Below are 21,993 nucleotides of genomic sequence, written 5' to 3'. Positions count from 1 at the left end.
CACTAGTGCCGTGTTGCACTTTTTTAATATTTTATTTTCTTCTTTTTTTCAATAAATACTGCACCGACACACTTTATTCGAGCAAATACCCAGTATGTACCTGGCAGATACCTGGAATGCGCCGCTCCTCACCTCTGACAAGCCCCGTTGCGTTTGCCTTCCCAGCCTGGGTTCATGCCTGGCTGACGGGCGGCTGATCTGTTAAATGATAATGATTAGGATTTAATAGGCTGCAATGCTTCGCGTGTCTACCAGATGCCATAAATTCATGAATTGTAATGCAGTATATATATATGTACTGTGCAGTATTGCAGCCAGCGGGAATAAAATGCTTCAATCCCTGCCTGGAAAATACCTCAATGCACTCGGGCAGAAAACAGTCACAAACCTCAATACACCCGGGTATACCCGAATTCGTGGGACTAGCCGAGCTCGAATAAAGTGTGTCGCCAGTGTAGCACTGGGAGGACAAAGCACCTCACACAGGAGAGCTGTAGATATCAGATATTTCTTCTGGGATCACGATGAAGTGGATTTAAATTGAAATCTAAGATTTGAAGATCTTAATCCAGAACTATTTGCTTTCTGTTTAGTTCTGTTCTGTGGCAGGCGGGTCAGAATTGTCAGCTGGGGACAATCTAACGTCTCTAAAGTATAATCTTTTGGGTGTCTCTCCAGGAGAAATGTTAGAAATGTCCACAGTACCGGCTAGGCTTAGTTGATCACGGCCTCTAGCCTTTAGAAATCATGCTTCTGCCATGACTGCAGCGTTGAGAGAGTCCTTCGCTTCCTTCCATTCTCTACAATGAAGGAAGAAGGGGTCCACAGCGGGCCAGTCACTCACTGGAGAGGTAGAAGCAGCTGGTAAGCCCATCTGGCCAGACAGCTTTGCGGCCTTCTCTTCTCCCGGTGGTGGAGCTGTACTTGGTGTTGCTTTGGGGTGGTGCCGGCCGGCACTTCCTGAGGGAATTGCTCCAGCAACCTCAGTGCAACGTAGTGTCGCTCCACAGCAGTCACGTAGGTGGCATCTCTAGCGCGGGCCTTGCACATTTCCTCCCAGCGGCATAGGTATAGGTCAGCAGCCACATGCACTTGGTCCCAGCGTGGATAGCCATCCTGGATCTCCCGTATGTCAGTTGCAACAATCAGTGGAACCTGCAGCTCTGCATCAGTCGGGTATGTGGGAGTGTTACGCCGGTGCTGCCCGCAGACCAGACCCATCCCCTAAACTGAAGGGGGAAGTGGTAATACACGCACCCGCAGCAAAGGGAGCGTGTCCGGAGTGTGGTATGAAGCGTTGCCAGGCCAGGTGTAGTAAGGTAGACAATACTTGCCGGTACCGGTTGTAGAGATAGAGTGATGAATGCCTTGCCGAGGTCAGGGAGTTGAGAGTGGAGATAGGTCGTAGTCCAAGCCGTGTTCAAGGGGTTACCAGAGTGAGCGTTGTCCAAGGGGTGCCGAGATCGAGAGCCAGAGGGGGTAGTCGTACAAGCTGCGTCAGAACCTGTGAAAACACTGAGAATCCAGAAGTACTTCCATACAGAGACTATGTCGAGCGACGAGTGATGGGAAGCACAGGCATAATAAAGCTGGGCAGGCCAATGGGAAAACGGGGCAGGCCTGGAGGACTGCAAGGAGTCTTCCCTGATAGGAGGGAGGTGTTACAGCCCAGCTGAGTGTAATCCTTGATTTGCATGGAACTGTGTGATGCTTGGGGGCGACGCCTCACTGCAGGAGCAGTGGTTAAAAGTGCTCTGTTAGGCGTGTGCTCTGTAAGCTGGGAATGCATGCACATAACGTCTGGGGCTGGCGTGCATGTAGGTGTGCGTGCAGGAGGGCATGGGCGCGCCTGGCGCTGAGCAGAGGAATCGCAGAGGGAAGTGATCCCGCGACGGCGGCAGGGGCGAGGAGCCGTGGAGGCCGGTAAGGCAGGATTGTTTTGTGTGTCCAGGGGCTCCCTGCGGAGAGGGAGTGCTCTGTGTGGGAAGCGAGGAGAACGCCGATTCCTGACAGGGAGGTCTCAGGACACACGGTGGGGGTCTCGGCAGGTACCTGGTAGATGTCATTGGTATCCTCCAATTCACAGACGACGTTCACTTCCTGAGGATTCTCCCTCTTGGAGAAGCCTACCGGAGTGGTAGCAGAATGCACCTCGCAGTACATGGTGTTGCTTCTCCACAAGGCTCAGACGGTTGACTGTTGGGCACTGGTGTCATGGCAGACACGGTAGGGCACAGCTCTGGTCGCGATGTGGCATCAAGCATGTTCCGGAAGGCACTCACCCAGGCTGTAGGGCCCAGGAAGGGAACCTTCTTTCCACCCCACGTGGAGGCAGACTCATTACTGACGGCGAAGGCGTGGGACCGGATGGACCCCTGTCTTCCATTTGTGCTAACAGATGTTGGAGCACCCGGCAGGTATCACACCATCTACAAGTGCACACACTATAACACTGTGGGCAGCGCTGTCACACATTTCCGGGGAAAGGGGGGTTGGCTACTGTAGACACCAGGACCTCTGTGCGTTGGGGAACACTCGCTGGGGTGTGGACTAAGTAGATGGGCAGTGTGCTACAGTGTGTGGGTATGGCTGTGCCAGGCCTGAGTATACATATTATAGTGTTATCAGTTGCATGTCAGTAAACCTGTTAATAAAATACGCTGTGTGTGATTATTGCATTGGGTCCTGTGAAGGGGTTAACCAGCGCTGTGAGGATCCCTCACAGGTGGAGGTGCTGTCATCGGACGATCCAGGTACACCCCGGGCTCCCAGCAGCGGAGGTTCAGGACTCCTGTGATCCACAGGTAAAGCACCACACACACTCAATAGCCGCCACATCTCCCAATAGGTGGGGGAAACAGCGTTACAGACCTATGTAGCTTGACAAACATTGGGGGAGCAGCAATGCAGTGGCAAGCAGCATACATTTAAAGTAGCATTTTTAAAGTAGAATGCATGGTGGAGTTGAACAGGGAGTTGAACAGGAGTGAAACAAGTGGACAACACAACACCTTCTGGCCCTGATTTCTGGATATTGTAGTACGCTGGAAAGGAGGACATTATCTATCCCAGACTGCACATCTGAGCACTAAACTATTTCTGCCATGCTGCCTCTTCTGTTTTTATTTGCTTTGACCTCACTTCTTTTCAAAATACACACTTCTTTATACCAGCCTCATAATGTCTCTAACTCTATTCATATATCTCCATCTCTCCTTCCTTTGCCACCTCAGTTCACATGAACTCCTTTCTTACCTGCGCCCTCTGACACTAGGTATAATGGGGAGTGGGGGAAGGAGAAGATAAGCTCAAGCTACTGTCTATACTATGGTGCCAGGGGTAGAAGGGTCATGAAACAAACAATTACACTTGCCTAGACAAGTAAAAGAACCCTTATGAACAAGCACTCATAAAGTAGTGAATACAGATAATTTCAAAATAACCTTTATTAGTGTATACGGGTAAAACAAGTGAAGGGCTAAACACACAACACAATTAAAAAGATATTAAACAGACCACCTTCCAGTTATAATAGTGAACTGGTAAGGGTGGTAAATGAAGGAGCTATGGGTAACTGGCACCTATAAAGAATAATCAAATCAAAAAGTAAATGGTGCCTCAGTGTGGTGTGTAGGTTTAAAAAGATCCAATGTCTGTCAGTATCGTGTTGGACAGTCACACACTTATCACACCACACCTGGTAGAATTGTCACTCATTAAGAGTACTTAGAGTGGCTAAGGTTAAGTAGCAGGTAAGTCATGCATCAAACTAACGTGCTAAATGCAGCCTAATAAAGTCGGTATTAGCAGTAGGTAGTACTCGAATATATGGAGTGGACAACAATTTAAAATGGTCCTTCAAGGCAACGCAAGATAAAAAATACAAAATGCTGGAGATTAGGCTACTGTGTAGCTGGGAGAATAAGGCTGTAAAATGGGAGCCTTTAACACATAGTTAAACTGTTTCTACATAAGGTCTCCCTCTAGGCAGACTGACAGTAATCAACACTTCAGAATGCCAGAGCCTGATGAGTGCAGGAAAAAAGTATAGATGTACAGTAAACTGCTACTCTGGATCCTCTATCAGGACAGCGTTTGTGAGTTGAAGAGGCTACCTGGTCCATGAGTATATACTAGTGTGGACAGTAGTATTATAAAGTATTGTAATTGGTATACAGATGCCTCAGATAGGTCGCTTAGTGTCTGCGACTTGTGTGAATAGTGTGGATTAGGTGATAATAGTGAGCAGCAACTCAGCAATATAATTCGTTTGGATAATAATTCATAAACTGCTCGCATTAGGAACCTGTCGGTACACTCTTGTTCTGTATTTAATATATTTTGTAATGTGGAAAAAATACAGGTTGCTGGGAACTATTGGGTTTTCTTTTAATAAACAGTTTCTACTTATTATATCAAATCCTCTAAATTAATGTAGAAATATACCTGGCACTTGTCATTTACAGTATGTCATCCTTGTTGTGATGAAAGATATAAAACCTTTTTATATCCTACACAGTCAGGTTGTGTCATCTACACTTGCCAGCTCTCAGTACATTAGTAACATGTTGACAATAGTACAGTATGTCTAAGAAAGGTCTTGTAATCTGGTGTGCAATTAGAGCAGTGACAAAACAGCCATGTTGGCCCATTAAAAGGTTCTACATCCCAACTGTCGAGAAACCTATAGCCGTAAAAACAATAATAATAGTCTCATTTGAGGTAAAGAAAGATGTCTTTACACCAGGCCATAGGTGTAGAGCAGGCCTGCACAACATATGGCCCGCGGGCTGCATGCGGCCCGCCTGGCCTCTCTGTGCGGCCCGCGATGAGTCCACCCGAGCGCCAGTTTAATAAATAAATTGAAAAAAATAAATGGCGGCGATTCCCCGCGGTCCCGGCACACATGCGCAGGGCCTGTTCTCCCCCTCCCTGCTCCCTCCCCCCCCACTCGCAACGTGGGATGGAGGGGGAAGTCACAGCCAGCTGAGCTCTTCTGCGGCCGCTCCCCCCTGCTCCCAATGTGGATATGTGCAGGGGGGGTGATGTGAGGTGCAGGGGGGCTGAGGTGAGGTGCAGTGAGGTGAGGTGCAGGGGGGTGAGGTGAAGGGGGGGGGTTGATGTGCAGGGGAGGTGATGTGCAGGAGGGGTGATGTGAGGTGCAGGGGGTGAGGTGCAGGGGGGGCATTGGAAGTGAAGGGGGGGGGCATTGGAGGTGCAGGGGGTGATTGGAGGTGAAGGAGGGTGGTGATTGGAGGTGAAGGGGGGGTCATTGGAGGTGAAGGGGGGGTGATTGGAGGTGAAGGGGGGGGGTGATTGGAGGTGAAGGGGGGGTGATTGGAGGTGAAGGGGGGGGTCATTGGAGGTGCAGGGGGGGTCATTGGAGGTGCAGGGGGGGTCATTGGAGGTGCAGGGGGGGTCATTGGAGGTGCAGGGGGGGGGTCATTGGAGGTGCAAGGGGGTGATTGGAGGTGCAGGGGTGGTGACTGGAGGTGCAGGGGGGGTGATCGGAGGTGCAGGGGGGTGATTGGAGGTGCAGGGGGGGGTGATTGGAAGTGCAAGGGGGGAGAGTGATGTGAGGTGCAGGGGGGGAGAGTGATGTGAGGTGCAGGGGGGGGAAGTGATGTGAGGTGCAGGGGGGAGAGTGATGTGAGGTGCAGGGGGGGAGAGTGATGTGAGGTGCAGGGGGGGAGAGTGATGTGAGATGCAGGGGGGAGAGTGATATGGGGGGCAGGGGGGAGAGTGATGTGAGGTGCAGGGGGGAGAGTGATGTGAGGTGCAGGGGGAGAGTGATGTGAGGTGTAGGGGGGGAGAATTATGTGAGGTGCAGGGGGGAGAAGGATGTGAGATGCAGGAGGGGGGTGGGATGTGTGTTGTTTGCAGGGGGGTATTGTGTGTTTGATGTGGAAAGGGAGTATTATGTGTGTGGGTGAGGGGGAGAGATGGGGGTATGAAACATAGATGGGAGTATCACAAAGGTTGATAGTGAGGGGTTCTGGGGGAGATATGTGAGGATGATGATGATGATGAGAGGTGCTGGAGGAGAGATGATGATGATGATGATGATGATGATGATTATGATGATGATGATGATGATGATGATGATGATGATGATGATGATGATGATGATGATGATTTTACCCGTGCGGCCCAAATTTTTTTTCCTTGGCCCTTCTCGCTTTACGAGTTGTGCAGGCCTGGTGTAGAGGATGCCTTGCCTATTACTTATACTTAAACCCTTAAGTATTCTAGTTCACTTCATTGTATGGTGACTTAACTCGATACCAGCGTATCTTGTAAATTCAAAGAACACAATGAATTCAAATGTAAAAATAATTGTAGGAAGTTTTCTACTTACAAATTACATGTTATATAACAACTGTGCTGCCTGTGATGTTTAGGTTTCTTCCTGGAAGGTGGAGCCATTGTTATTTGTGAAAACGTTCTCTGGTTGGGAGGCAAGTGGTTAACTTCATTATGTAATGGTTTGATCTAAGTATTGTTATGATGGTTTAATAAATTGCACTGAAAGAAAATGGAATCTTTGCTCTAGCCGGAGATCTTTTGAGTAGTTGTATAATATTTCAATGATTCTTTGCATGTGGGTGCTGCCTATGGATTAGTAATGATATACAGTACTAGAACACTAAGGACTGAGCAAAGTAATGCATTTAAAAAAATCTTTTTATTTGCTTTTGAATAACATGAAACAATATAAATACAATAATTCATGTGGGAAAAAAAACTTATCAATAACTACTATACCCCTACACTCCCACACACCATAGCTCATATATTTCTAAGAACCTTGTAAGAACAACAGATATTGCCACAAAACCAAAAAAAGACACCATCCTGATATCTGAGACCTCTTTATTTCAGAATAAATAAATCTATACATTTATATGAAATAAAAAAATATATATCATTTTTATAATCTATATACTATAACTCCCTGCATCATCTGGTCTCATTATCATAGTTATGTATTTCCAAATAAAATAAGAAAGGAAACCAGATATCCATACATTTAGAATGTTTTTGTCGTAAGGAAAAAGTTATGCTCTCTAAAGCACATATCTCCAATGCTCTAGTCCAAGGGAGCGCAAACTTTTTTCCCTGCTCCCCCCTGCCAGTGTTCCCATCTCTCTCTGCCTCCCCTTTAACTTTGTGTCAGCGGCAGCGTCATGACATCACGTTACCATGGCTATGTGACGTCACATGACCTCACGGCATCATTTGATGCCGTGTTGCCATGGTGACACATGTAAGAAGCCGCCAGAGCCAAGGTAAGTGAGGTTTACAGAGACCTTTGCCACTCCCCCGGCACTTCATTTAAGTGCCTTCGGGAAGCGCCCTGGGCCTCTGTAAACCCTGCACACCCCGCATACAGTCTCACCACCCCCCTGGGGGGCTAGCCCCCCAGTTTGCGCTCCGCTGCTCTAGTCAACCATTGCGTCATTTTTGGTGCTGATACATTGTTCCAGTTAGAAGCAATGCCTTTTCAAATGGAGCACTCCTTCTTAAACAATAGATACAGGTAAACCCTGTTATAGCGCGGTCCTCGGGGGCCACCCGATCCGACCGCGCTAGACCCGGGGTCGCGCTAATTAAAAAAAAAATGGCCACCGCGTGGCTGATCGGGAGGGAAGGAGTGAGGAGGGAAGGAAGCAAGAGGTGGCCGGAAGCCCTACACATTCCCTAGCAACGGCGAGTCCACCCGCAGCCTGCTCCTTACCTCCCTCCACTGGCATCCATTTCCTCCCCCACATGCACCCACACCTACACCCCCTCCTCGGCATAGCCCACGCGGCCCTCCGAGTCCCAGCCTGCTCTTCACTCACCCCCCCTCCTCGGCATAGCCCACACGGCCCTCCGAGTCCCAGCCTGCTCCTCACTCACCCCCCTCCTTGGCATAGCCCACGTGGCCCTCCGAGTCCCAGCCTGCTCCTCACTCACCCCCCCTCCTCGGCATAGCCCACGCGGCCCTCCGAATCCCAGCCTGCTCCTCACTCACCCCCCCTCCTCGGCATAGCCCACGTGGCCCTCCGAGTCCCAGCCTGCTCCTCACTCACCCCCCCTCCTCGGCATAGCCCACGCGGCCCTCCAAATCCCAGCCTGCTCCTCACTCACCCCCCCTCCTCGGCATAGCCCATACGGCCCTCCGAGTCCCAGCCTGCTCCTCACTCACCCCCCCTCCACCGCATAGCCCACGCGGCCCTCCGAGTCCCAGCCTACTCCTCACTCACCCCCCCTCCTCGGCATAGCCCACGCAGCCCTCCGAGTCCCAGCCTGCTCCTCACGCACACCCCCTGCTCCCGACACCCTCCATCCTCCCGATACCCCCCTCCTCCCGACACCCCCCTCCTCCCAACACCCCCCCTCCTCCCGACACACCCCTCCTCCCGACACCCCCCTCCTCCCGACACCCCCCCTCCTCCTGATGCCAGCTCCGATACGGTCTCAGCAGCCGACACCAAAGGTAGGGAGGGGGAGTGGGAGGTGTGGTGTAGTGTGCTGTGAGAGTGTGTTGTGAGTGCTGTGAGAGTGTGCTGTGAGAGCTGTGTGCTGTGAGAGTGTGCTGTGAGAGCTGTGTGCTGTGAGAGTGTGCTGTGAGTGCTGTGTGCTGTGAGAGCTGTGTGCTGTGAGAGTGTGCTGTGAGAGCTGTGTGCTGTGAGAGTGTGCTGTGAGAGCTGTGTGCTGTGAGAATGTGCTGTGAGTGCTGTGTGCTGTGAGAGTGTGCTGTGAGTGCTGTGTGCTGTGAGAGCTGTGTGCTGTGAGAGCTGTGTGCTGTGAGAGTGTGCTGTGAGTGCTGTGTGCTGTGAGAGTGTGCTGTGTGCAGTGTGTGCAGTGAGCAGTGTGTGCAGTGTGTGCAGTGAGCAGTGTGTGCTGTGAGTGCTATGTGCTGTGAGAGTGTGCTGTGAGTGCTGTGTGCTGAGAGCTGAGTGCTGTGAGAGTGTGCTGTGAGAGCTGAGTGCTGTGAGAGTGTGTGCAGTGTGCAGTGTGTGCAGTGAGCAGTGTGTGCTGGGAGAGTGTGTGCTGGGAGAGTGTGTGCAGTGTGTGCTGGGAGAGTGTGTGCAGTGAGCAGTGTGTAGAGAGCAGTGTGTGCAGTGAGCAGTGTGTGCAGTGAGCAGTGTGTGCAGTGAGCAGTGTGTGCAGTGGGCAGTGTGTGCAGTGTGCAGTGTGTGCAGTGAGCAGTGTGTGCAGTGAGCAGTGTGTGTAGTGAGCAGTGTGTGCAGTGAGAGTGTGTGCAGTGTGCAGTGTGTGCAGTGTGCAGTGTGTGCAGTGAGCAGTGTATGCAGTGAGCAGTGTGTGCTGGGAGAGTGTGTTCTGGGAGAGTGTGAGCAGTGTGTGCAGTGAGCAGTGTGTGCAGTGTGTGCAGTGTGTGCAGTGTGTGCAGTGTGCAAAAAAAAAAACGGGAGCCACGTGAAAACCGCGTTATAACCGATTTCGCGTTATAACGGGTTGCGCTATAACGGGGTTTACCTGTATCTTTATTATTGCTAAATCCACAGATTAAACAATATTTTGTGTTTCTCGATGCTTAATGTTGTAAAGAATTAGAACATAACTTTATTAACTCATCAATTAAAATGCAATACTGTTCAGTATAAAGACAAAAAAGTGAATTAAACACAGCTACTGTATATTATGTGTAAAAGCAACACCAGAAACCATGGATAAAAAAAAAGAGATCTCTGGATATTGGATGCAGATTGGATGGATATTGGTTTATATCTGTATTTTTATTTTTCAGTTTTCAGCCAATATATTCCAGAGTACAAATTGTGCAGGACATACTAACTCCCCAAATTCTGCACCAGAATAGCTTTATTGGTGTAGAGAGCGTAGTGACTGGATGATTATCTGATTATATAATAAAACATGCAGAAAGTGATGTTCTTACATTGATGATTCAAAAAGGCTGCAGGCTATCTAGTGTACTATCTATGCCTGCAGCCTTTTTGAATCATCAATGTAAGAACATCACTTTCTGCATGTTTTACTATATAATCAGATAATCCTCCAATCACTAATGCTCTCTACACCAATAAAGCTATTCTGGTGCAGAATTTGGGGAGTTAGTATGTCCTGCACAATTTGTACTCTGGAATATATTGGCTGAAAACTGAAAAATAAAAATACAGATATAAACCAATATCCAATGTGCATCCAATATCCAGAGATCTCTTTTTTTGTATCCTTGGTTTCTGTTGTTGCTTTTACACATAATATAGCTGTGTTTAATTCACTTTTTTGTCTTCATACTGAACAGTATTGTATTTTAATTTATGAGTTAATAAAATGTATGTTCTAATTCTCTCCAATATTAAGCATCGACAAACACAAAATATTGTTTAATCTGTGGATTTAGCAATAATAAATGTATCCATTGTTTTAAAAGGAGTGCTCCATTTTTAAAGAGATTACTTTCTCTGTCCTTAGTGTTCTAATACGGTTTAATAAATTGTGCTGCAGCCTTCCCACCACCTTATGTTTGTGTCTGTGGTAAGTTATTTCAATTAAGCTAAGTTTAGTTTAATGGATAATGCATCATACAGTTCCCATGGTTACACTTATCAGGCGTGAGTCTTTTCTTCTTCACATCCCCCAGGTGGTTTCATTCAAACTGAAATAGCCACTACAGTAAAAAAAAGTTGTAGACATTTTCACTGAAAAAGTTACTAAAGGGACAAAGTGCAGTCATTATATGATATCTAAACTAGATGAGGGCCAGACCACCCACTTTCTTTAGCCTTATATTAGCTCATATTTATCATTTTGTCTATAGGCAAAAAAATATGAACTTTTGCTTAGTTTTCACATCCTTTATTGTGGCACAGTGTGACTTTGTGCAATTGTACATCAAAATACTACCTTTTCTTAGTAGCATATGTTTCTCCAAGTCTGATAAATAGGTATTGTCTGCAGTACATAGCATACATTTTTATTTCAGAGGTCTTTTCATGATGGGGATACTTATGTCAGATTTCTTATGCTCTGTTAAAAAAAGAATTCCAAATGTTCTATTCTGATTCACTGGTAAAATAAAAGGACCACGTTGTTTTTGATTATTAAAGAGAAACCTTGTTTAGCTCCTTTTAATGGAAATCAAAATGAAATTTATTTTATGTTCTGCCCTATTCCACACATTCATTTTGATCAATGAATAAACTCTAAAACATCATACTCTCTCACCAGCTGGAAAGGGCACATAAAACCCTTTTGACAACTTGACAATGAAGCCCTTTTAACTAAAATAATTGCATGGAATATCTCCTTTTAAGAGCTACTTCTTCCTTTAGTATTTTATTCTGTCAGCGGCATATGGCTGAATTAAGTACATCTATACTTGTCATTTTTACTATTGCTGGAGGGATCACATCTTCCTTCTGTCATCTCAATCTTAGTTCTTAAAAATGGAAGCAACACTGCTGAGCATTTTAGTATCCATAATTAACATACATAGTATTAATTAGTTACTTGCTGTGGCTCTCTGACTTAAACTGGTATGCCCAGTGATGGTTATGACAGGGATAAATCAGGTCAAAATTGAACACAAATGGAATAAATCAGTGTATCCACATAAGTATATATAAATAAAGGAGTAACAAATTCCTAAACAAATAGATCAATACTCAAATTGCATGCTGACAAAAAGCATACTTAAGCACAGATCCCCCTCTGTTGTCATATTCTTTTTTTTTATAAGACTTAAGCAACACTACCAAGTCTTTATTATGCATATGTAGCCATGGCTGGTTTCTGGCTACTATTCTGCCCTCACTGGCATGCAAGTCCTGGTAAGAACAGGCAGTGCCAGTATCAATCATGGGTTTTCCCCACACAGGCAGTGTGTGACATGGGAGTAGGTGTGACTAGGTCTGTGTTCTGTTCAATCCTGGGTTCAGACCTAGTACATTCCCCCTACTGTACTCAAGCAAGGTGCAAACCCAAATTCAGAAGTGTCTCTACCGTTGAGAGAGACAAGGTATCACTCAGGGCTGGTGTGCACTGGCAGGCCCTGGTCCCCTTCCCTAAGGGGAGGAGTGAGTGATTACCTTTTCCCCTGGTCCTGCTAGAGGGCTGGGTAAGAGCAGGAACTGCTGCAGGGGCCCTTGACCCGTAGTGAAGGTACAGGGACCATCCCAAGTTTGGAGACCAGAACAGAGACTGTATTGGACAGAGGACTGCTGTGTTACTGTGAGTCTACAGGAATAAATCCATTCCAGTTGAATACCTCCGGCCTGGTGTGTGATCTTACTGGGGGGGGAGAGGTAACTGTTTCCCGTGGGAAATCGCCTCCATACATGTACAGCTTACGGCAGATGGAGGCACTGGGTATCATGGAGTAAATGTCGGGTATATACCCCAGAAGTCTGTTCTGCAGTCCCCACAACCATCGGTGGACAACTCAGCATTCTGTGAGCCAACAGGTAGCATGCACCATACACCTGGTAACAGGGGAATCTCCCAAGGGGTAGGGGAAACACTGTTACTCATAATTATTATATTTAGCATTAATTAGTTACTTGCTATGGATCTATGACTGTAACTTAGGGCTCTATGCAGTAAGCGCCGAAAAAGTCCTCTCGCCAAGTGTTCCTTATCGGCTTGATTCTTCCGATTTTTCCTCGCCGTATGCAATAAGTGCCGAATCCCTTCCGAATCAAGCCGAAAACATTTGGTCCCACTCTGCCGATGATTTGCCGATCACACACAGTTGTATCGGAGTGCATGGCGGGGTGCTGTTAGGTTCGCCAATGAAACTTCTTGCTGAATCTGCCGAAGCAAGCATGTTTTGGATTGAGCGGCCCATTTAAAGGCAGCGTGTATTTGTATTCATTCTCTGTGTTGTTGGGAGAGAGAGAGAGACAGAGAGACACACAGAGCTGGGCGATTTACATATTTCATATTCACTGAGAGAGTTGTTGTGTATTGTGAGAGGTTTGTCCTGTGTTGTTTTGTTAACATCTTTGTCTTGTTTTCACTTTGTAAGTGTTCAGTGCGATTGTCTTTACATTTCTTTTCTGTTCTTTGTGAGTGCTATAGGTATGGCCGAAAGGCGTGGGAAGAGTGATGCTTGTGTGAGTGGTACTGGTTGTCGTGTGAGTACGCGTCTGAGTGAATGTAGGATTCAGGGGAGTGCTGTTGCTGCGAGTGTAACTGGTGTTGCTGGGAGTGCGAGCGCTGCTGGTGGCTCTGTTGCTGGTGCTGCTGTGGTGTCTGTTGCTGGTGCTGCTGGGGGGTGTCTGTTGCTGGTGCTGATGGGGTGTCTGTTGCTGGTGCTGGTGGGGTGTCTGCTGCTGGTGTGTCTGGTGGTGGGGTGGTTGGTGGTGGCCCGCTTTTGGAGTCTCTTCCATTGGAAGAAGGAGAGTCCAGTCAGCAGCAGCCAAGCTCTGGGGCTGCACGTGTTCGGAGGAAACGTCTGGCGCGGCCACGTAATCCTCATTTCAATGAAGAGGAAAACAGAGTTCTTGTCACAGGGATTTTGGAGCACTATGACTTTCTGTATGGGCATTTACTAGGTAAGTCTATCTTTGCATTGATTGTTCAAAGACATGTTATCCTAGGTCATGTGAGATGTCTTAATATCACAATATTATTCTATAATATCTATCAATTAAAGTTAATTGTTACACACATATTCTTTCATGCTTTATAACGACCATAACAATCAGTCTAAAAAGTTTGACAAAGTTCATACAATATTCATGCAAGCTTCCTTAGATTTGTATGTTTACACGTAAATGCTCATGTGCTACACATATTCAACATAAACCAGCATGTTTGGTATCTCTTGGAACAGGTAGCAGTTTAGGAAACTGCTCTTTTTTCTAATACTAATTAACGTCATATATTTTGTATGTATTTCAAGGGCGGACAAGTTCAGCATCCAAAAAAGAAATGTGGGAGCAAATAACATTGGCTGTGTCTGCGTGTGGGAATCATGTCAGGGACCGGACGAATTGTCGGAAGAGATTCGATGATATCAAGGCAAACTTAAAGAAAAAAATACAAGCACAACGGATGCATGCTTCTACCACTGGAGGTGGGCCGCCAGAACAAGCTCTAATCTTAACTCCATTGGAGGAGCAGATGCGGGGAAAATTTCTTCCTGTCGTCGTGGAGGGTTTGGAAGGGGACAGAGATATCGGAATATATTCGGCTCAATTTCCGCAGGTGACAAATGTTACTGTATTACGCGTGTCGTATGTTACAGTTCTTATCTATATTTCCGCAGAAACGTATAGTTTTTCACAATATAAGCCTACCTACATATATATCTGTATATATGTCTTTCTCTCTATATCTATCTATCTATCTATCTATCTATCTATCTATCTATCTATCTATCTATCTATCTATCTATCTATCTATCTATCTATAGTTGTCTGCAAAAAAAAAAAAAAAAAATATATATATATATAGAACACACATATATATATATATATATATATATATATATATATATCTGTGTGTTTGGAAACATGTATTGGCTGAGCTATCGTGGATGACATCATTATGAGTAAACATACACAACTTGACCAGCATGAAGGGATTATGTGTAATGATCTTCCAAATGACACACACTGCAACCTTCTACCTTACAAAGCATTCAACATCTTTGCCTTATAGTTCAAAGCTGAATGTATGTGTGAATCTTTGTTCAAACAATGGGTTAACATGCATAACAACAAAGCACACCCGCACTCATTCTTTATCACAGTAATGTATACTTCATTATACAGTGTCTGTGCACACAAATGCATAATTCACTATTTCATGTATGTGTCGATACATATATACATATAATATATATATAATATATATATGTATATATTAGTGATAATCTATGTTACACCTATAAACAGGCCATTACTGCCTAACCAAGTCTTGCATGGAATATTGTGCATTAAAAGGCGAACATAAGTAATTTGCACAAACACATTTCGTTATGTTTTATTAAAGCTCTTGTTTCGCTTCATGTAGTATAATGTGAGCATAAATAGGAACATGTACCATATGGTATTTAATTGTGTTCATATGTAGGTCACTTCATATTTTTATTTCGTGTGAAACCAGCTGCAATTAATATGTAATCACAGCATAGAGGTGAACAGAGAGGGTGGGGGTCGGGCACAGAGCCAGATCACAGGGTCATGGTAGGGTCAAGTCTTGTGGGATGGCTTACATGTGGTAGAACCAAATAAAAGGTCAGGGTGGTGTCACGTCTTGGGGGAGGGACTACAGCTGTTACAAGCTGACAAGGTGAACAGAAGTTCATCACATTCATTTGAAATGGTAATTATCTGAAGACTTTCAGCCACCAGGCCACTATATATGAAAACGTACGTTAGTCATTCGTTCAGTCATATCTTATTTTAACCTTATAGATACGCCACCTTATCACACCAGTACCATCTGTGAGCGACACACTGCATATGTTGATGAGTGTCAGCCACATTGAGCGCTACACCTGCTTCTCTTAAATGTTCGGACAGATCACTAAAAACATTCATTCACATTTCCACAATTAGGTACTGAATTATAAGCAGAGTCAACTTTGCTGTCATGGTAGTGATGTACATTATAATTGTTAGATTACTACACAACATATGCAGTGTATGTACAACAGAACACTTAATTTTACAACGCATTCATGCATGAACATTGTATGTTGTATGGTGTTTAAAATAAATGTGCCGATTAGGTTCACATGAAAATTGGTTAAGATGGATAATATTCAGATTGGCCGAACCATATCATTGTCATTTCGTTATGTGATGCTGATATTTAGCCATAACTACTCCCACTACAGATACTTCATGTTAATTATGTACACATGACAATTAAATTCTGATGTTATTCTTCTATATAGTAGCTCCTGCAGCTCCTGGGTCACCTGACACTGAACATGTCTCATCACCTGGCTCATCAAGGTCATCATCAAGAATGGAAGGTGAGTGTATGAGGTGCAGCATATATAATGTGTACATTTGAAGAATTTCATTTGCCATGCAAAATAAATGCCTTTCGCATGTAATGAACTTCACATCAGTTATTGTCACAGAAGATGTAGTGTTTCCTGACAACATGTATTGTGTGTGTTTAAAACTATCAGCTAGGAGTTGTTAGGTTACAACAACCTTGAATTCATTCTTCTTTCACACTGAGTCGAAACATCATTGTTACTTCAAGCATCATCTTTTAATTGGACACAAATTATAAATTATGGAAACATGTTATGTGTTACACTATGAGAACAACTAGCATTATAGTTAAAACAAAGTGAAAGTTCCATGGCAGTTCAGAATGTCTTTCTTTCTTTGAAGAAACAGATGTTGCCGCTCAAGGACAAATTCACTCAAGTGACCATGAAGCTGTTGCCACTCCTGGATTAACCCAGCATTAAAGTCCTCCTGCTCGTGACACCTACTCAGCTATTGCATCTTCTGAAGAACGAATCTAGGGTGAAGAAAATCGTCGCCATTCAGAAATGATGTCAGTGCTTGAAAGGATGCTGTCACTGCATGACAGGATGCATGAAAGGTCAATATCAGAACTGTCACAAATTCAAAAAGTCATCATCCAAGTTCCTAAAGAAATCCAAAATGTAAACAGGACATTACAAGCACTAGTTCTCAATGTAAACCAATCAAATCAGTTGCGGAGTACAGCAAGAGAACAACAATTCCACTTTACCCCATCAGAGGATGGATCTTTACATGCTGCTACTTTTTCTCCTGAGTCATCAGTTCTTTATTCCCCAGTTCTGGATGATACCGGTACAGTAGGTGCAAGTTCTGTGCAGGTCCCTGTCAACATCCAACCGCTTACATCTGTTCAAAATATGGAACCGACACCTACACTACCGACACACTTTATCACACTGCGGCCAGATCCGCAAGCCGGGAGATTTCCCGGCTTGCTAGTGGCCGCCCCTCGGCGTGCCGCGCATCATAGACGCGCGGTCATGCGTCTTCGGGAGCGTGCGCCCCCTGCACGCGCGTCCAGGGCTCCCCGAGGCGGCAGGGGGTTCCGGGGGACCCGGCGGACCCGGCAGCGGTAGGGAGAGCGCCCCGATCGGAGGGCGCTCTTCCGCTGCTTCGGCGCGCACCCGTCACTCTCGGGCGCGCGCCAGGCTACTGCTGCGGCCAAGAACGGGCAAATGCTCGAATAAACTTGGCCGCAGCAGTACAAATGAGACACGCAAAAGAAAGTTAGGGCAACAATTACTAATAACCAGCTTTTGGAAAAAAATTAAAACAGCAAAAGAAGAAAGTGCTCTACCATCACTCTTGCAATGTTTATCAAGTGTTTCACAACTGCCACAGCTCACACCCAGTGCCCCTGAAGTGCAACAGCCCACACCCAATGCCCCTGAAGTGAAACAGCCCACACTTAGTGCCCCTGAAGTGCAGCAGCCCACACTTAGTGCCCCTGAAGTGCAACAGCCGACACCCAGTGCCCCTGAAGTGCAACAGCCCACACCCAGTGCCCCTGAAGTGCAACAGCCCACACCCAGTGCCCCTGAAGTGCCACAGGCCAGTACAAGTCGTACAGTTAAGGCCAGAGTACTTGGCAGAGGGAAAAGGCAAACACAACAGCCAACAAGCACACCTGTGACTCGCTCTCAAAAGAATAAACAAAAATAAATAATCACATTCACTAAATGTGTTGGTGTCCTGGTGTTGTTTAATGCAGACTATTTCATGCATAGTGTATGTATGATCATGTACAGATGCTTGATAACATTCAAGTTTGTTCTTGTACACATGAATGTTTAGAAATGCTCACTGACTAAATGAAGGCATATTTGATAACATATGAGTATGTATTAATCATCAGTTGATTAATGGTTCAACATTATTACACACTTGGCATGTTAATGGAAGATGGCATTCACTTAGCTCTTGTTGAAGATGAGATGTATGTGGGTTATTTAGGTAATGTCGATAGTCATTTCATGCTAATAATATTGTCATACAACTTTAAGTAAGTACCCATAGAACAGCATACATTTTTATGTTATGTTTTCTGGTGTGTTAACTCTGTAAGACATTACTTACCTTAATCTTCTTTCATATTTCATAATGTTGGCATGTGATCATGTATGATTTTTGGTTACAATAACAGATCTGTCAGTGTGTATGAATATATCTGTAGTCTCTCTGTATCTCTATCTATATATGTACACACACACACACACACACACACACACACACACACACACACACACACACACACACACACACACACACACACACACACACACACACACACACACACACACACACACACACACACACACACACACACACACACACACACACACACACACACACACAGTGTGTGTCTGTGACTGTGTATTTTATATATATATTAACTGATAAATAGACATATATATATCTCTGCCACTGTTGTCAGCAAACAGGCATTGTGTTAATGAGATATAAATGTTAGGCCACTTGCTAAAATTATGGTATCAGTATGATTGAGCCCCTAATTCACTCAGCTGTATTAAACTTTGAATATGATTACAACAAGGCCTACTTACACACATCAATGACTTTAGTTTTGCACTCTATATATAATACTAGCTGAGAGACCCGGCGATGCCCGGGATGTAAATGCATAATAGCGGAGGGGGGGGGGGGAAGGGGAGCGGAGGGGGGGGGAAAGGGGAGCGGAGGGGGGGGAAGGGGAGTGGAGGGGGGGGGAAAAGGGGAGCAGGGGGGGGGGAAAGGGGAGCGGAGGGGGGGGAAAGGGGAGTGGAGGGGGGGGGAAAGGGGAGTGGAGGGGGGGGGGAAAGGGGAGTGGAGGGGGGAAAAGGGGAGCGGAGGGGGGAAAGGGGAGCAGAGGGGGGGGAAAGGGGAGCAGAGGGGGGGAAGAGGGAGCGGAGGGGGGGAAAGGTGAGCGTGGGGGGAAGGGGGAGTGGGGGGGGAAATGGGAGGGGGGAGAAGAGGGGGAAAGGGGAGGGGGGGAAAAGGGAGTGTGGGGGGGGAAAGGGAAGTTGGGGGGGGGGAAAGGGGAGTGGGGGAGGAAAGGGGAGGGGGGGAAAGGGGAGTGGGGGGGAAAGGGGAGTGGGGGGGAAAGGGGAGTGGGGGGGGGAAGGGGGAGTGGGGGGGGGGAAGGGGAGGGGGAGAAGGGGGGGTAAGGGGAGGGGGGGAAAAGGGAGTGTGGGGGGGGGAAAGGGGAGTTGGGGGGGGGAAAGGGGAGTGGGGGAGGAAAGGGGAGTGGGGGAGGAAAGGGGAGTGGGGGGGAAAGGGGAGTGGGGGGGAAAATGGGAGTGGGGGGGAAGGGGGAGTGGGGGGGGAAGGGGAGGGGGAGAAGGGGGGGAAAGGGGAGTGGGGGGGGAAAGGGGAGTGGGGGGGAAGGGGGAGTGGGGGGGGGGAAGGGGAGGGGGGAAGCGAGGAAAGGGGAGTGGGGGGGGAAAGGGGAGTGGGGGGGAAAGGGTAGTGGGGGGGGGAAAGGGTAGTGGGGGGGGAAGGGGAGTGGGGGGGAAAGGAGAGTGGGGGGGGGAAAGGGAAGTGGGGGGGAAAGGGGAGTGGGGGGGGAAAGGGGAGTGGGGGGGTGAAAGGGAGTGGGGGGGGAAAGGGGAGTGGGGGGGGAAGGAGGGGAGTGGGGGGTGGGAAAGGTGGGAAAGGGGGTAAAGGGGAGAGGTGGGGGGTGGAGAGCAGGGGGGCATATGTATTGTCATAATTTATGTATGTGCATGCCCTCTCCCCCCCCGTCCGGGCGTCCATTTCCCCCGCTGTCTCGGCGGCTGGCTGGCCGCTCCCCCAACTTGGTTCCCCGATGGCTCGGGGCTCGCTCTTCGCTCCCCCATTCCCCGTGACTCGGGGCTCGCTCCCCCGTTCCCCCGTGACTCGGGGCTCGCTCCCCCGTGACGCATTCCCCGTGACGCGCTCCCCCCCCCCTGCGATCGCTTGGTCCCCAATGTGTTGGACTGAGGCGCGTGCAGGCGGCGGCAGGAAGCGTGTGCATGTGTGGGCCTGTGTTGGCCTGTGGCGCGAGGCTGAAATAGGTGAGTTACTGGCCATCAGTTGAGGCGGGATGTGCAGTGGTGTGACTTACCTGGGCGGGAGGGCGGGAGGGCGGGCGGACGAGGTGTGTGTGTGTGTTGTGTGTCCTTTGGCCCGTCACTCCACCTCAGGCCAATGAGAGGTGTGCGGGGCGGGTGGGCCAAGGGACCAATGAGATTTCCCCTAGGGACAGAGGCCATGCAGACAGGCATACAGTGCTTTCACAAATATAGTATAAGATATATATATAATCTGAATGAACTGTACAGGCCTTCATGGCTGCAAAGAGGCCCTGTTTGCTATTAAATACAAACTTCTACACAGCTGACTCAATTAGGCCCTCAAACATACTCACCCAGTAATGTTATAAACTGTAATGAAGTGTTAAAACAAGGCCTGTTTGCACACAAGGCCTTCAATGTAGCAAGATAGAGATTATATATATATATATTTATATATATATATATATATATATACTGTATATGTATATCTATGTACAGTGTTCGACAAATCACCCAAATCTACTCGCCCAACCCAAAAATCTACTCGCCACCTAGTCCCGCCCCCAACCCCGCCCCTAGTCCCGCCCCCAACCCCGCCCCTAGTCCCGCCCCCAACCCCGCTTTAAAATAAATATATAAATAAAATACATTTAATAAATTCCTAGTCAGAACAACATTCGTTTTTGACATAAATGTATTTATTGTATTACATTATACTACAATTAGCCCTTGTTACATGTGTGTGTGTAAATGTCGGATCTAGAAATAAAAGCCAGGTGTGAATGACTAGTTTCCTGAACCCCTTAACCAATGTCTGGATGTCCCCGCTTCACAATATCTAAAGCAGCAATCCCACCTGGGATCTTACCTGATCCGCAGTCCCTCAATGTCCAGGTACGCTCATTCCCGCAATGTTATACATTGGGGAGGTGTTCATTACCTGTCTTCTGGGTTAGGGGGGGGGTTCCGATGTCTTCCGTGTGAAGCTTGAGCCAGATCTGGAAGAAAGCAGTATAGGGTAGTTAAGATTTCGGTGTAGTATAGGGCAGTTAAGATATATAGGGTAAATAAGAGATCCAGAGTGTGAGTGACAGAGAGAGAGAGTGTGGGAGTGACAGAGAGAGAGAGTGTGGGGGGAGAGAGAGAGAGAGAGTGTGGGGGAGAGAGAGAGAGAGAGAGAGTGTGGGGAAGAGGGAGAGCGCGTGTGGGGGAGAGGGAGAGAGAGTGTTGGGGAGAGGGAGAGAGAGTGTTGGGAGAGAGGGAGAGAGAGTGTGGGGGAGAGAGGGAGAGAGAGTGTGGGGGAGAGAGGGAGAGAGAGTGTGGGGGAGAGAGGGAGAGAGAGTGTGGGGGAGAGAGGGGAGAGAGAGTGTGGGGGAGAGAGAGAGAGAGTGTGGGGGAGAGAGAGAGAGAGAGTGTGGGGGGAGAGAGAGAGAGAGTGGGGGGGGGGAGAGAGAGTGGGGGGGAGAGAGAGAGTGTGGGGGAGAGGGAGAGAGAGTGTGGGGGAGAGAGAGTGGGGGGAGAGGGAGAGAGAGTGTGGGGGAGAGAGGGAGAGAGAGTGTGGGGGAGAGAGGGAGAGAGAGTGTGGGGAGAGAGGGAGAGAGAGTGTGGGGGAGAGAGAGTGTGGGGGAGAGAGAGAGAGAGTGTGGGGGAGAGAGGGAGAGAGAGTGTGGGGGAGAGAGAGAGAGTGTGGGGGGGGGGGGAGAGAGAGAGTGTGGGGGGGAGAGAGAGAGAGTGGGGGGGAGAGAGAGAGTGTGGGGGAGAGAGAGAGTGTGTGGGGGAGAGAGAGAGAGAGTGTGGGGGGGAGAGAGGGAGAGAGAGTGTGGGGGAGAGAGGGAGAGAGAGTGTTGGGGAAAGAGAGAGTGTAGGGGGGAGAGAGAGAGAGTGGGGGGGGAGAGAGAGAGAGAGTGTGGGGGAGAGAGAGAGAGAGTGTGTGAGAGAGAGAGAGTGTGGGGGGGGAGAGA

The sequence above is a fragment of the Ascaphus truei genome, chromosome 3, assembly GCF_040206685.1.
Source record: "Ascaphus truei isolate aAscTru1 chromosome 3, aAscTru1.hap1, whole genome shotgun sequence".
In the NCBI taxonomy this organism is placed as follows: Eukaryota; Metazoa; Chordata; class Amphibia; order Anura; family Ascaphidae; genus Ascaphus; species Ascaphus truei.
The sequence above is the reverse complement of the archived record's forward strand: the minus strand, read 5'-3'. Positions refer to the sequence as shown.